At 41.8% G+C, this 15,080-nt stretch overlaps 1 protein-coding gene across 3 annotated transcripts in view; it reads left to right on the top strand.

The window, feature by feature from the left end:
• The window catches only part of bahcc1b (BAH domain and coiled-coil containing 1b), an 84,808-nt gene that overhangs the window by 24,668 nt on the left and 45,060 nt on the right, over window positions 1-15,080 (top strand). The window lies entirely within an intron of this gene.

Here is a 15,080-nt window from a genome sequence, read left to right as displayed (position 1 = left end):
TGCTGCAGTGTTGTTTAGAGAATAAACATGAGTTTAATTACACTGAGCCCTAAGGGATTGGTTGTAGTGCAATACCTTTCACATGACAGTTATTGTACATGTGTTTTAAATGATGATTTATCAGACCACAATGGGCCTTTTTTCACTGCACAAAATATGAGAAATCTTATTACCAGAAAAGTCCAGTACCAAAGGTTTCAACTGTATGGTAGTTGGTACATGTTTAATAATAGAACCAACAGGAGTGGTATAGCAGCACTATTCTTGCCTAATATGTGACACAGTATACACATACAGACATGGAATTAAAAGTGCTTAATTGATATGGTCTATTTCTCAACACCTACAAGCTTGATTTCCCAGCGTGACGAGTGATTTTTACTGCACAAAACAGATCATATTGGGTGCAACTTCACAGAGCATTTTAGTGCATTGATACTATTACAATGCTATTTTCATTATTATCACAAATTTTGAAAACCCTTCATCCACATCTCAGGAATAATTACATTATAAGCTGTACAAGTTTGTTAGCCATACATCCAAAGGAACCAAGTTAAGGCAGTCGTGATTACTGTTGTCACTGTGACTGTTACAGTCATCTCTCAGGTTGGTAGGGCATGAACTAGTACCCCAAGTGCCATTTGTTCCTGTCTTGGCCAGTTCTAGTTTGTTTAATGTATAGTGTAAAATCACTTGATGCTGTGCTCTGAGATTTAAAAAGATTTTATTCCCCAAACTGAGAGCACCATTATGAGAAAATTGGCCTAAAAGTAATTACAAAAATTGTTCAATAAAATAACTCTGTGACTTCTGATGACAAATGATTGACATGTTGTTTGTATGTGTGTTTGTGTATGTGTGTGTTTTGTGCTGATGGTAGATGTGGTGTTTGTGATTACCTTGGTGCGTTAACTTCCATTTTACTGAATCTAATCAAACCTGTGCATGGCCCCCTGCAGCTGCCTCTGATTGGCTCCTCTCTGCTGCTTTGCCATCACAGGAAGTACAAAAACCTTTGACTTGTCAGCCAGATAGCAGTGTCCTCTCTATGGATACTAGTAAAAACTTGTGTGTCAGTGGACATGAATATAATTTTTCCAAATCTGTAATCCCACATTTTGTTGTTTTTCATTTACTAAGTGACCCGTACTGTAACTTATGTACCTGTACTGAATTTGGTGACCGAGAGCACCAAACATATTGGTGGAGCTAGTAATAGAGCAGACCAATAACTAGTCAAACCTCATACATTCTCAAACTCTTAATCTCTGTCTCCTCACAATAAACTAAATATCAAATAAAAAGTTAATCACACTCTGAGACTTTGGCAGCATTTAAAGTTTAAAAAAAAAGTGAGAAGAGATGTTACCACCTCTTCTTATTTTAACAGATAGCATTATGGGAATGTAATGGGAACTGGACATTGGTACTTAACAAAAGTACAGACTATTGAGTTGTACTGTACTGTCCAGTGGAAAGGTGCTATTAACTATTATAAAAATCACCATTCTGAAAAATCTGATCCTTTTCATCCTGTATAAGATCTCTGTACATTTTTGCACAGCATCTCAAAACACATTGCCACTTGCATCCTGCACACACTTCTCTCTCTGTCTCTCTCTCTCTCTCTCTCCCTCTCTCTCTCTCTGTCTGTCTGTGTCTGCTCCCCTGGGGGGCAGTGAGCTCCAGAGGCTGTTCTGGCTCAGCTGTCTCTCTAACCTGTCTCTGACAGACAGGAAGATTAATGAATGAAGAACTGCATGAGTTCTGTTTGACTAAGAGAAAAGGGGTGTGCACTTAGTGCAAAGTCTATTTGAACCTCCAATCTGGTGCTAGAGCCCCCTGATTGATGGCCTGTGCACCCCTCCTTCTTGCCTGTGATGGAATCATGGACTAGTTGTGGATGCACCAGCCTCTCACTTATTGCTCAATAAATATTTTATTTATTATATTTTCTTTTTTGTGTGTGTGTCTGCAGAATGAGGTTATCCAATTGAAGAGCTGTAAACCAGATTTAGACTGTATATTGTCTCCTCTGTGAAGGTTCAGCAGTCATGGCTAGGTAGAGCTGTCTGCATGAGCTAAGACCATGAAGAGAGATGAATTGATTGTTAGTGAATGAGTCTCTGCAGAGAATCAGATCTTTGAATCATGAATCTCCTGAGGAGTCAGTGATGTCGTTGCTCTTTCTGGAATGACTATGGCATTTTTCTCTCTCAGGCCAGCTGTGCTGTGTGACTATGACATGTTTGTCTTTGCATGAGCGTGTGTGTGTGTGTGTGCATGTGTTTTATTTGAGCACAGGAGCATGAGACTTGTTTATGGAGGCCCCCAGTATGACAGCTGTCTGCTTTGAAGCTCCACACGGCTCGCAGGAGTGATTGATTTTATGAGCCTCCATCCCTGTGCCCGGCCAGCGGTGGCCCACCGGGATGTCCCACCTCATGTGTGTGTGTGTGTGTGTGTGTGTGAGTGTGAGTGTGCGTATGTACGTGTGTGTTTCTGAACCTGAAACAAAGTCTAGCTTTTAAAGAACCTCCATTTTTCATAGTAAATTGCCCATGTCTGCTGATTTATGCTACCAAGGAGGAAATTTCTAATTTGCAACTTTTTATCTGTCTCTTTCCTTTTAGATTTAGTCTATTTTTTCCATCCAACTATTCTTTCTGTTCTCTCTCACTGCTGTTTTTCTTTAATGTAATTCGGTGTGCGCGACTCTCCTGGGGAATGTACTCCCTCCTGCCTGTTCTCTGGCTCTTGCTCTCTCTTTCTTCCTCTCTTTTTCATTCACTCCGTTTTTCATCTCTCTTTTTCTTCTGCTCATTCTAACACTCTTCCATCTCTCTTTCTTCCCTGCTTGCTTTTTTCCCATGCTCATTCTCTTTAGGACACAGTCTGTGAGTGGAAGATAAAAAAAAACAGGATTGGGAAAAGGCAAAGAGAAAACTACAAGAAACCATCTAAATGTTGCTGGACCAGAAAAACTCTCTTTAGAGACTTGTGTTTCTCTAAATACTCTCATGTCCACATGAGCTACTGTACTTCTTAATAATCTGGAGCTTTCCCTCATATTTCTCTTCCATTTGTCTTGCTATATTGCACAGTCAGAGTTTTAATTTAGCTTAAATGCTGCGCCAGAGAGTTAAGACTTTAATGCGCCAAAGAGAGTGGAGACAAAGGTTTGGTGTGGAGGGGTTAAAAATCACATGTATTAAATGTTATATTAGTAAATCCTAAAATATGCTTGTCCTGCTGTGTCTGAAAGACACACTTTAACCATATGTTCAGTCACCCCTACACTTGGTCATACTATTTTCATACCTTTACATAACACTGCTTCACACTTGACTATCTAATTACATTTTCACCTGACCAAGGATAAAATCATCTATACAGGACCATATCACCAACTAAACTAACATGATGTAAATACTGAGGACTAGCACTCATTGATTGGTCTGTTGGCAATTGTTATGTGTTAGCTGTTCTTCCTGATTACATTCAACTTAAATGTACTCTGTTTGATGCACTGCATTTTCACTGACAAAATAACAACTAATACTAATTTCTATTTGTGTTTCACTTTCTTATAAGTCTTCCAAAAGCTGTCAACTAATTACTTGGAAGAATGTTTTCCTGTTTTCTTGCAGTACCTGTCAAAACCCATAGACATCAGTAGGGGGCGACACGCTGTGTGTCCCTTCAGTAGGCGGTCAGATGGCAGGAGTGTGTGAAAGGGTTCAGACATGTGGTCAAAGTGTTTATTGTAAACAGATTGTAGAGCAAATACTGGCAAACATGCTCACTGGCAGCCGCACAGTGTCCGCTGTTGACATAACTGCACTCTTATCAGAGAAAACTAATAGAGTGCAGCTCACGGTCAGCACTGAGTAAACACTGAACACACAGGAAGCCTCTGTCTGTGTGTATATGTGTGCAAGCATGTGTGTATATGTGTGTGTGAGAGAGGGAGACAGAGACAGTTACTGTGACGCACACTAATGAGGAAAATCAGACCTATTTCTCAAATAGTGAGGCTGCCTTTACAGCTTGTTCCATCATTAACTGTGTTGTGTAAGTGTATGTGTGCCTATGTGTGTGCGTGCATGCATGTGTGTGTTGGCATTAAGGGTGGCCGTGCTTAGTCAACCACAGAGCTCAAACAGGCAGATGTACTATCAGAGATCACACGAGCACCAGTGTGCAGGGCCTTGGGCCAGAATCAGCTCAGTGCGAAACACACAGGATCTGTGCCGGTATGATAGTCCTCCTCCTCCTCAGCACCACAGTCTTCCATCTCTCTCTCACACACATACACAATTTACTCCAGGCTCGACCAGTAAGCCAGCACTCACCATGCTAATGGTTTTGTATGTATGCATTTTTTTTTTTTAATCCACACACCCAATCAAGTATGGGCAAAAAAGAATTCCCAGCGACCCCTGCGCTATGGTTCTTTAAATCTCACTTCCTATATTGTCATAAAACAAACTAACAAAAAAATTTATGTTTAGTCATCAAGGTAGCAAAAATATAAACATAGCACATACTGATCTTTTTTACCTTGTTAGTTCATATCCATGTTCATATTCCTCACCTTATATCAGTAAAAAGTCACATTTTTTTTTGGTTTTCTATGATTTTTCATCAAAATGCCAGGACATTTGGCTGCCTGTAATCATCTTTTGTCTCACGGTTTCGTCATCATGCATGTTTGTGCTTAATGATATAAATAAATGATATTAACCGATAATATGTATGTCTTTATCCAAACAAAGGTGCCAGTACTTAATCTTACTGAAAACAGAGATCTTTTTCAGCACAAACTTTTGTCAGATGATAAATGTGTCTCAAATTGCATTCTAGTGGGTGTGTAGTGCACTATGTATGTCCTACCTGGCCATTGTTATACCCTATGTAGTGAGCATATATAGAGAAGAGGAAGCCAGTTGGCATTTAGCCCAACTTGAAGATGGATTTTATGTGGATCACTGGTAACAGGAAATGTAAATTGAGCTAAATATCACTGCAAAGTAATCTAATAATGGGTGAATTTATAAAAACAAATTTGCACAATTAAATTGGATAATAAAATTGTAATATTGTGATAAGCTTTTTTTTGGCAGACAAGTGATGATTGTTGTGCTGTACTGTCAGTTAGAGAAGCAATTTTAGCTTTCAAGTGTTTTCTTCCAAAAATATTAGTTGTCTGTCTTGAATGATGGCACATGACAATGCTATGATGCTAATCAGTGGTCTGTACTATTTCTCACTCCACCCATATGCAACTATTTGGTATTCTTGGTAACCTGGCAAAAATAGTAAAAAGTGTAAGATTCAGCACAGGTACTTGGACAGATTTCTTGGACAGGTTTCTTGGACAGTCTAAATAGGAAAATGTGAGACTATGGACTAGTTTCTGTACTGGACCACGCTGTCTGATGGAAAAGCCTCACGCTATGATGTTCCTCTAACTGAAGCTACAAAAACAGTCCACTTTGGTGACATGTTTCAAACCTTTAGTACCTTTTTTCTGAACATAGTCTATTGAAATGTTAACATTGCATATTATTTATGGAAGTGGCCAGCCAAAAAAAAAAAAAGCTTATACAGATGGTGAATGAAAACTGAAAGAAATCAGAACAAAGAAGGCGAGATTCACACCTTGTTTAAGTGCCCTTGTCATTTGTGTTGCTGCTTAATGTCAAAACATCTCAAAGAGCGACTGCTCTTTGACTCTTAAACACACACACACACCTTCCCTGTACTCTGTGGTCTGTGGTGCAGTATGATGCCAGGTCTCTGGGTGTTTGCAGCTTGTGTATTGAGGCTGTTGAAAGGTAGAGCTAGAGAAAGGTGATGATCTGAGCACAGAGGCCTTCAGCTCGTCTCTCGTCAGCCTCACATCCTCACACACAGATACACACACATGACTCAGGAATATAAGGAAAACCTGCTAAAGACACAACACACCAAGTTTTATTGTGGTCTTCAAAGGCATTTCATATATTGTAAAAGGGACTTTCTTACTTCTGTATTTGCTGAAACACAGCACTAGCTCCTCTCTATCCCAGTTAGCTTGTTTTATTAGAGCGGATTTATTTATCCTGCAAAAATGATTGGCTGTGTGTGTTTGTGTGTGTGTGAAAGAGAGAAGTGGTGTAAGAAAAGATGAACATTTTGTAGTGTCACTATAAACTGGTGTATGTGATGATAGAACACAGGAATATATTGATTCCAGATCAGCTCAGGATTGAGAGGGCATGGTACCGCTCCCCTTCATAACTAAACACTTACAGGTTGCCTTAGAGGTGTGTGTTTTGTGTGTATGTGTGTACCACATCTATTGCAAGCTACTCAAAATCAAATGCAATCTATTCAAGCAGCTCTGGAGCTACTCGAGACAGAACCTATACAGTATTGTGAATTTTACACCATTTGCTTTATGTAGATACTCTTCCCCATTTTTTCCTCATTAACGGTTCTCTCCCATCACTTCACTACTCTCCTGCTTGAACTCTGACCTCATCAAGCACTAACTTTAGAGCCAAGCAGTTGAGTGCAGCTTGGTTTACATCCCACAGCCGTTGACGTCATGAGATCAGGTGACGTGTGTGTCTGTGTGCGCTCCCCTGTGAAGATGACCTTTGCTTGGCCAGTACAGATTGCAGGAAGTGCACCTTAATTTTCCCTCCCCTCCCTGCCGCAGCTGTGAAGACTAGTCGGTACTGTTTCACCAGATGTGCAGCAGATATCGGAACTGCATGCCATGGATGAGTGCAGTTGTGAGATAGGAGACATAACTCAAGGTTAGAGCAGACTTTGTCAGATATGCCTCAGTTAATGCTTTACCAGCAGTCACCCCCTTCCCACATCCACCTGGTAGAGTCCAATGAGTCATAACGAAAAAGGTCCACTTTGAGGTGAAAGGGGGAGTGAAAAAAAAGAGGATGAGAAGAAGATTGTGTTACAGACTGATTTCTGTTATTCAAATCAAGGATTAACCTTTTAGTCTGCATGCTTATGTTTGCTCCACATAAACATTCATACACTGCACACATCAATCATCCCTTCTGAACCTTGTCAGCTTTGTTTCATCATCCTGCCTCTAGGTTAACATTATTACCCTTCTTTCAGCTCTTTTCATAACCCCCAACCAAGGTCTTTTTCCTTACCTCCCCCTTAGTAAATTCCAGAAGTAGTGCAGGGCAGAGAGACCTGGCTAGGCCACTTCTTGGTCTTATCTCCAGAGCTCTGCATTCAATCTGGGTGTTTTCTCTCTTGGGGAGATTCCACCCAAGGTTTAAGCACTGAGTTGAAACAGGCCTGAGCTGGACCAAGGCTGACTCTGGGCTCTGATCTGTTTTGCATCTCTTCACACACAGACAGGCGAATGATTGTCTGAATGCTTGGGAGCGTTGTGTTGCCTTGATAAACCACAAGACAGATGCATGTTTGTTTGATTGAAGCTGTTTTAAATGTGCTTTGAAGATGGAACTCTTGTGTTCCTACTAGACTTATTTGCCACTGCTATAACCAAAACGTGTCACACAGAGAAATTTGAAGTGACACTTGATGATTTTTGGACATAGATTTTGGAGCTGTTTAGCATTAAAATGAGACAGTGAAAGGAAATGGTGATGTTTAACCCAAACACTTCACCTAAACAAGGGCCAACATATTATACTGCACATATGTGCCTGAGTCTGGTGTTATGTAGGAGTCTAGGTAAGTTTAGGCTTCTGGACTTTTTCACCTTATGCTGACCTTTCTATGGACCAAGCCATGTCTACTCTGAGCACATCTGAGTCAGGAGTAGGAGGACGTTCTGAGTAAGCTACATTGCTGCGTGGGTTCTTTGGTACCTTTGGGGCTGCAGACTGGCCACTTGGGTGATGACATGGCTCAGGGTCAAGCTGGGGAGGCCTGGGAAACACATCTGCTTAAAGGCCTTATGGGATATGTCTCATGGATCACAGCTTTGAAATGTTGTGTATGCATTCTACAAATCACTCTGTAAATCGTCATATTTTTGTCTTTGGTTTCTTGTGATTTTGTTTGGACCACCAAGGCAAAGCAGCACAGTTTGTGACTCATTTCAAGATGGTTGCAGAAGGTTTGAAGCAGCTGTGATAGATTTCATTGAAACATCTTGTAGCAAATGCTATTGTTAGAACCTCGCAGCTAAAGTGATGTTATTGTGGAGCAAAAGGAACTGGTAGCAAGAGAACTGGAAAAGGAGGAACAGAAAGAGGAATCAGCAAAGCCAAGGATGAACATATTTCTCAAACCATAGTTTGCCAACATGCCGATATATCCAAGACGTTTATCTCTGTGCCCTTTACCACTTGTGCTCATCTTTTATTTCACTCTTGTCATCTATCTTTGCCGGTCTTCCTCTGTGCCCAGACAGTCCATGTCCTTGGTCTTGAAACATGGTGTTCTTTTGGGAGAATTTTGTCTTGTGTGCCAGATGTGTTTGGGAGACAGGGAGAGGGAGTGTGAAAGACAGCAAGACCAGGCTGACCTCTTTCTGTGTGAATCTGTGCAGCTGCTGCCTCTATGTGTATCTATGTGTTTATAACTGTCTGTAGGACTCCAGGGATACACACAGCTATACATTAACAGTCACATGGACACACACATCTTCCTGAGAGAAGACTATGGCAACAGTCTTAGTTCAAAACTGGCTTTCCGGTAGCAACCCCAACTGTTCTCACTAGCAACTTTTTTATTGGGACAAAGTCAACAACTACAATATGCACATGCCTGTTTTTTAAGGGACACAGTTTATGTTTGAATGGGAGGACAAGATGGAAGAACACAGAAAATTGGAAAGTCAGCCACCGAGCCAACACCCACATACAAACTTGTATTAGTAGGACCAATGGGCTACTCATCTATTACAGGAATGGGTTTCTCACTGCTTGTGTTTTCCACTCACACTGGACACTCTGTGAATTTCCGTCCATGAAATAGTGCTGTTTTCTTTACCAGGGCCTGGCCTTTCTCAGTGGGGCGGCTCTAAACCACGGTATGTGCTCCACTTTACAATGGGTAAAATTCTCCAGCACTGCTTATTCACACAGGATGATATAAAACATAATCTGTCAAAGAGAAGCAACGTGAGTCTAACGGTGCATTATGAGCACAGTGAATGGGGAACGGTGGTAGACTGGGCCTTATTGAAAGCATACAGCATGTGTCATTCAGGTGTGTGTTAGAGCTATTGTACATGCTAAATGGGTTTCTCACCGTTTGCTACGCGTGGAACGGACAGACGGGCCAAATCTCTCACGCGGAGCGCACTCTCAAGGGCTCGGGTAAATCCTCCCCACTGAGAGTGAAAGAGTTGGAGAGAGGGAGCGTAAAAAAGGAGTGGTGGAGGAGAAATGAGAGGGAGAAAAAAATGAAAACAAAAATAACGTTTATGGTTCAGGCTGCCTCTGAAATAATTTTCCATATCAGTGCAACTGCATGAGCCCGGTGGGAGCAGGAATATGATTTTCTCTGTCCAGTGCCAACGGAAAATGGAATGGGAATCAAAACAAGAAGCTTGGAGCGGAGTTGCAGGATGTTGGAGCAAGAGACCGAGAGAGAGACGGCAAGAAGCTTGTTTGGGGTTTTCCATCAGCATTCCTGCATTGGGACGATCTTAACAGTGTTTGCAGATCTTTTCTGGTCAAGTCACACAAACCCCATTCGGTCACACTGTCCAATGTATATTTGGTGCAAACAGGGTCCATTGAGACTTGTTATGCCTTGGCCTTTTTTCTCTGGCTTCAGCCCTAAGGGAAGAGAGACAGCAAGAGTGAGGAAACAGACAGGAAGATATGACTCCATGTTCCTTCCTGATGCCTGGTTTTGTATGGGGTCCCAATTAAGGTTATTACTATGAGCACAGCAGAATCTCATCATTCAGCTACTCATCACCAATAAAGGCTTCTTTACATTGCTGACATGCAGTAAAGTACAGCAGAGGGAAAAAAACAGGTGCAACAACATGTAAAGATTTAGACTCTCGTGACAATGAGCCAATTAACATGAAAACAAATGTTTGTGGCAGACAATTGAATCATTCCCTGTTTGGAACAAATGACAGCTTTGCTTGTTGCATGTAATTAGCCTAGCCGCACTGGGCTGACAGCATCCATATGTCTGCAAGTATGTGCGAGAGTGGTTGTGAGTTTAGCAAGAGCACTGGAGTGTACTAGCCACTACTGCAGCATTTTCAACAGGAGAGAAGGTGTAGGAGGTGAAAGGGAGGATGGGAGATTTAATAAGGTGGAGCTTCAAAAAGAAAGAAACAACATTTTGGCTGTTGGGTGAACATGCAGAGCTGCGCTGGAAAGATGCTGAAAATGAAGGGTTTGATGGCAAGTGTCACCACTTCCCTCCACACTGGAATGTTTCTTGGACTGGTTTTCCAAGATGTTCTATGAAGAATGCTAAATGCAAAATTGTAAGACATTCCAACCACAAAGCTGATTCGTGACCTAGGATGAAATGTGAGTAAATGATGATGGTAATGCACAGGTGTGTGAGGGAGTTAAGATTAGTTTACGTATTTTTTAGTGCAAGGTCATGGAGGTCACCTCTCTGTTCAGAACAGTGATCATTTCCTTGCTTGTGCTATTGTTACAAGGCAAACTTGCTTCCTGAGCATGGAGGTAGTTTGTGTGTATGTGATTACTGTCCTGTCCGTGACCCCAGTTAGTAATGGCCCAGACAACAGGTTTTGTGATCCCGTAAAGCAGTGTGTATTGTGTAGGTGGTCAGTCTGGCTCGGTCTTTGCTCCCCCACTTGGACTGACTATGTTTGCACTCAGGATGACATGATTTGAGACTGAATAGACTTTTTCACTCACGTGGGGGGTTGATTCACACATTTAAGAAAGGAAACTTAAAGTAGGCGTTGTCAGTAGGGGAGCTGTGTGTGTGTGTGTGTGTGCGCGCGCGCGCATGTGTGTCTGTTTGTGTGTGTGCGTATGTGTGTATGCGTATGGGTGTGTGTGTTTATCATTGCTGTTAGTCTGTTCGTCCTGCTTGCAGTCTCACTTTTCACTTTGCTAGCTCTCTAAATGTTTATCAATGATGGAAATTTCTCTAACATTTTGCTGCTATGAATTATGGCTTTCTCTGTTGTGAGCTTTTTCTCACATTCTGTTTCGTTCTCCATAGTATGTTCTCTCAAGTCCAGTTTTGTTGGGAATATTTACCAATTTAACAAGTTTCTTTCCCCCATCACTAAACAGTGTTACATACAATAAGTAAATATAAACATCTTTGTATCATATTTTTATCTTCATTGGAGAAAAACATGTTCACGAAATCATATTTTATTCTATTTCTATTTATTTTCTAATTATGGCCAATGGTATTTCTAGAGTGTGCAGTGCTACAAGTTGCTATTTCAAAGTTAATTTCTTCTCCCTGCAATTTTCTGTGTTGACAGAGTAAAATGATTAATGACTATTGCCACTTTTGCTTTGGATTACCCTAAATAGCCTTCCATGTTGGTTTAGTGTCATATGCGAAGGTAATCTAGCAAGAAAAAAACAAGAAGGGAAAAAAGTACAGCTGCAAAAATATCCTTTATGCTGTCTTTTTCACCAGGACATGGAGTGGAGACACTAAACAAACAGCAAGTGAGAGAAGTCAATGTTGTGTTTCCTTAAACCAATCTCCTTTTTCCCCCACAAATGCTATTTATTACAGCTGTGGTAAAGAAAAAAATAGCCTTTTCTCTTTCTGCTTTTGGATTTGTACATGTTTTCCCTACATAATCTGTGTACACCTCACACACAGCCAAGACTATCCCTTGAATTATGAATATTGTAACCTTCTTCTACATCTGCTTTATTGCGTGATGAACCACAGCAGTCGGATTCCTGTGTGTATACACGTTTAAGACTAGCCTGACATACTCAAGGAACCTTCCATCTTTCTTTTAAACTGCTTATGCACCCTTAGTCTTACACAGTGTCCTTTCCCTAAGCTGTGGCTTAGTCTAGTAGCAATTGCATTGTCTCTTAGTGCTAGTCTAGCAGAAATAAACATCCTCTGAGAGAGAACGGGAGAAAGATGGAGAGCGAGAGCTGTTTTAATGTACACACATGGAGTCATTTCAGCCCAGAGCTGCTCCACATGCTGATGGATGGCACTTAATTTCGGCCTCGGTTAGGCTGGCCTTAAACCCAATGCAGCGGACACAAAACAGAGCACACTGCAAAGCCAACTGACAGCCGCCCTCTCTTTCTCTCTCGCTCCCTCTCTCTTCACTCCTCACCATGCGTAGGTCTCCTTCCAATGGAACGTGCGATCGTCCTTTGATAGCACGGCTGAACTTACATCGAGTCATTTTGTGTGTGTGTGTGTGTGTGTGTGTGTGCGCACGTGCATATGTGTGTGGCATAAGTGCTTGGGGGTTCCCCACTCCCAGAATCCTTCTTTTAATTCCTTAATTGGATTAATGTCGATTTGAGAGAGAGGACGGCAGCGATTAGTATGCACATGACCTGATTTCCTTAAGCAGTGGACATGTGAGATTGCCTCCTTTCTGTTGCACTTGGTGCACAAATAAACACTCTCTAGAGAGCCAAAACAACATTGGTCTTGCCCAGTGTGCCCAGGCTGTGGCATGCGCTAAACCTGCAGCATGATAGCTCCTCTCCTGTTCTGCTGTGAAGCTGAAGGATCTCTACCCACGTCCAACTCTCTCCACTCTATCTCCACTATATCCCCCATGTGGTTGTACTCGTTTGGCCTTGCTGCTTGCTTGTGTTGGCAGCTTCCTCTCCATTTCTGGAGAGAGCCTCTAGACCTCCTGCTATCTCTCTATCCCACCCTCCTTTTTCCAGCCCGATCCTGCTGTTCCAGTATCAACAGTGTTTAATTTCTGCAGGTTGGTTTATTAGAGGTGGAGGAGGAGGGTGTGGAGAGACACGGGGGAAGGGCCTAAGTAATAATTTCAAGGAATTGCAGATGACGCTCACCGCCGGCACACCGGAGCCGGAAAAATAAGAGAGAAAAAGTCAATAAAGCAAAGCAAACAAGAGGAAACGTTATATTAAAGGGGACTTGGCAGAAGGCATGGGGGGGGCGGAGGTATGTGCTACTGGAGAGCTGTGCTGGGGAGCACAGGAGTTTGGCAGCTATGGAATTGTTCACTGGCTGCCAGATGACAGAAAAAGACAGATAGAGAATGCAAACCTAGAACCCTGACTTCTATCTTGCTCTCTTTGGGTTTTCAGTACCGTAATTAGAGATTGACGTATTTGCTTCTCTTGTATCTCAATCTCCCCATGTAGAGCCTATGATACAGGTTCTTTAAAGTTTCTAAAAGTACTGGCTGTTTTCATGCCAGGCTCAACAGTTTTAAGCTCAAATTGGTAACAGACACCTCTCATCTTTCAGGACAGCGATGCCGTCTGGTCTGCTCTGAAGGGAGGACTTGTTCTGACAGCAACACTCCACCCATGTTGTAGTGTTGAGACAGTTGTATTGCTAAGGCGTGCAGTAGTCTTAAAGGATGCAGGCCTCTCATTTTGCCAGCTGTGGGCTGTAGTGGAGACTGTGGTGGAGCTGCTGGGCTTCTGAGGCGTGGAGTTAAGAGTAGTGGCCCCTTTAGGGACATGGTTCCATTTTTTTTCATGATGCACACTTGTGTGGTTTTTCTTGTATTCCCTTCAGTTTGGTTTTGATCACATGCTGATTCCAGATCAGTGCTATGAGCCATCTTCTGGCCGCACTGTGGTGGCTTGCCACTGGCATGGTGAGGAGGGAGTGGGTGTAAGGAGACGAGAGAGTCTGCTTTAGCCCTGGCTCGAACAGCCATCCTCTCCTCAAGCCTGCAATTATGCTGTTTTTCTTTTCTATTCCTCTGTGTTTTTTTCTCTCCTCCAGCTGCCATGTTTCCAGCTGGAGGCTTTGGCGGTGGCCTTGCACGCTGTTTATTTTGTGAGAGCACTCATTTGGTAATTTCACACCTCTAAACATCTCCTTTAACCTCCTCCTTCTCACCCTGCTTTAATGAACTTTTATCAGTTTAGGAAATGAAAACTCCCTCAGTCTCACCTCAGCTCCATAACAAAGTCACTTCTCGATGGCAGAAGGAACACAACACTTCAGACAGAGTGCTAAAACTTCCAGACTTGAATTTATTTCCCTGAAGAATACACAAAATACTCAAAATCCTGTAAATTTAATTTATACATTCAAAGGCTGATTAAATTATTCTGCACTACACCAAGTGTAAATAATTTATAACACCTTATTGCTAAATTAGATTAGATTTGGAGCTTAATAAAGCACAAATATTGGCACAGCATCTGGAGCATTTGCATAAATGTTAATTTGACTTATTTAAACATTTGTGTTTTATTTCCATGTTACTTAGAAAGGGAAAAAACATTATAAATTTAAAGTCATTTTTGTATGTTTGTTCACACCCCATTTCTCTTCCAGCTTATTATGCTTGTCTTTCATTCTTCCCCCATTCTTCCATTTCCCCTAGAGAGTATCCATTTGATCAGCCTGTCTTTTTTTGTTTGCACAGCATATAAATGTGTTCAGAATATGAATTTGTGTGTGTGTGTGTGTGTGGAATATAAATGCATATGTGAGTGTGTATGTGTGTGTACATGTAGTGTACAGTATGTGAACTTTGTGTGAACCGTATAAATGTGTCTGATTCTGATTGTAGGCTGTTTCAGTGGTGATAAATGACTATAATTGTATGTGTATATTCATGTGCTTTGCCACAGCATCTGACTCTTTATATGCTAAATGCGGTCTGATGGGATGAGTGTATTATGTACTGCACTCAGGATATGAGTGTATTTTACATGAGTGTACAGTATGCTATTCTGAAGTGTGTGTGTGTGTGTGTGTGTGTGTGTTTAAGCAGTGTGTGCCGTACATATGGGAGAGTAAGCACTAAGCAGTGTTAATAATTGATGTGAATTGGACTGGGTGATAACAACATCGCATTTGGCTGCTGGACTGCTAATCTGCCCCCTCTCCAAGGGGCTGCCACCCCCTGGGACCCTAATGCTTAAAGGAGGAGGGCACTCCAG

The sequence above is a fragment of the Pangasianodon hypophthalmus genome, chromosome 12, assembly GCF_027358585.1.
Source record: "Pangasianodon hypophthalmus isolate fPanHyp1 chromosome 12, fPanHyp1.pri, whole genome shotgun sequence".
Classification (NCBI taxonomy): Eukaryota; Metazoa; Chordata; class Actinopteri; order Siluriformes; family Pangasiidae; genus Pangasianodon; species Pangasianodon hypophthalmus.
This window is presented reverse-complemented; position numbering and strand designations above follow the sequence as displayed.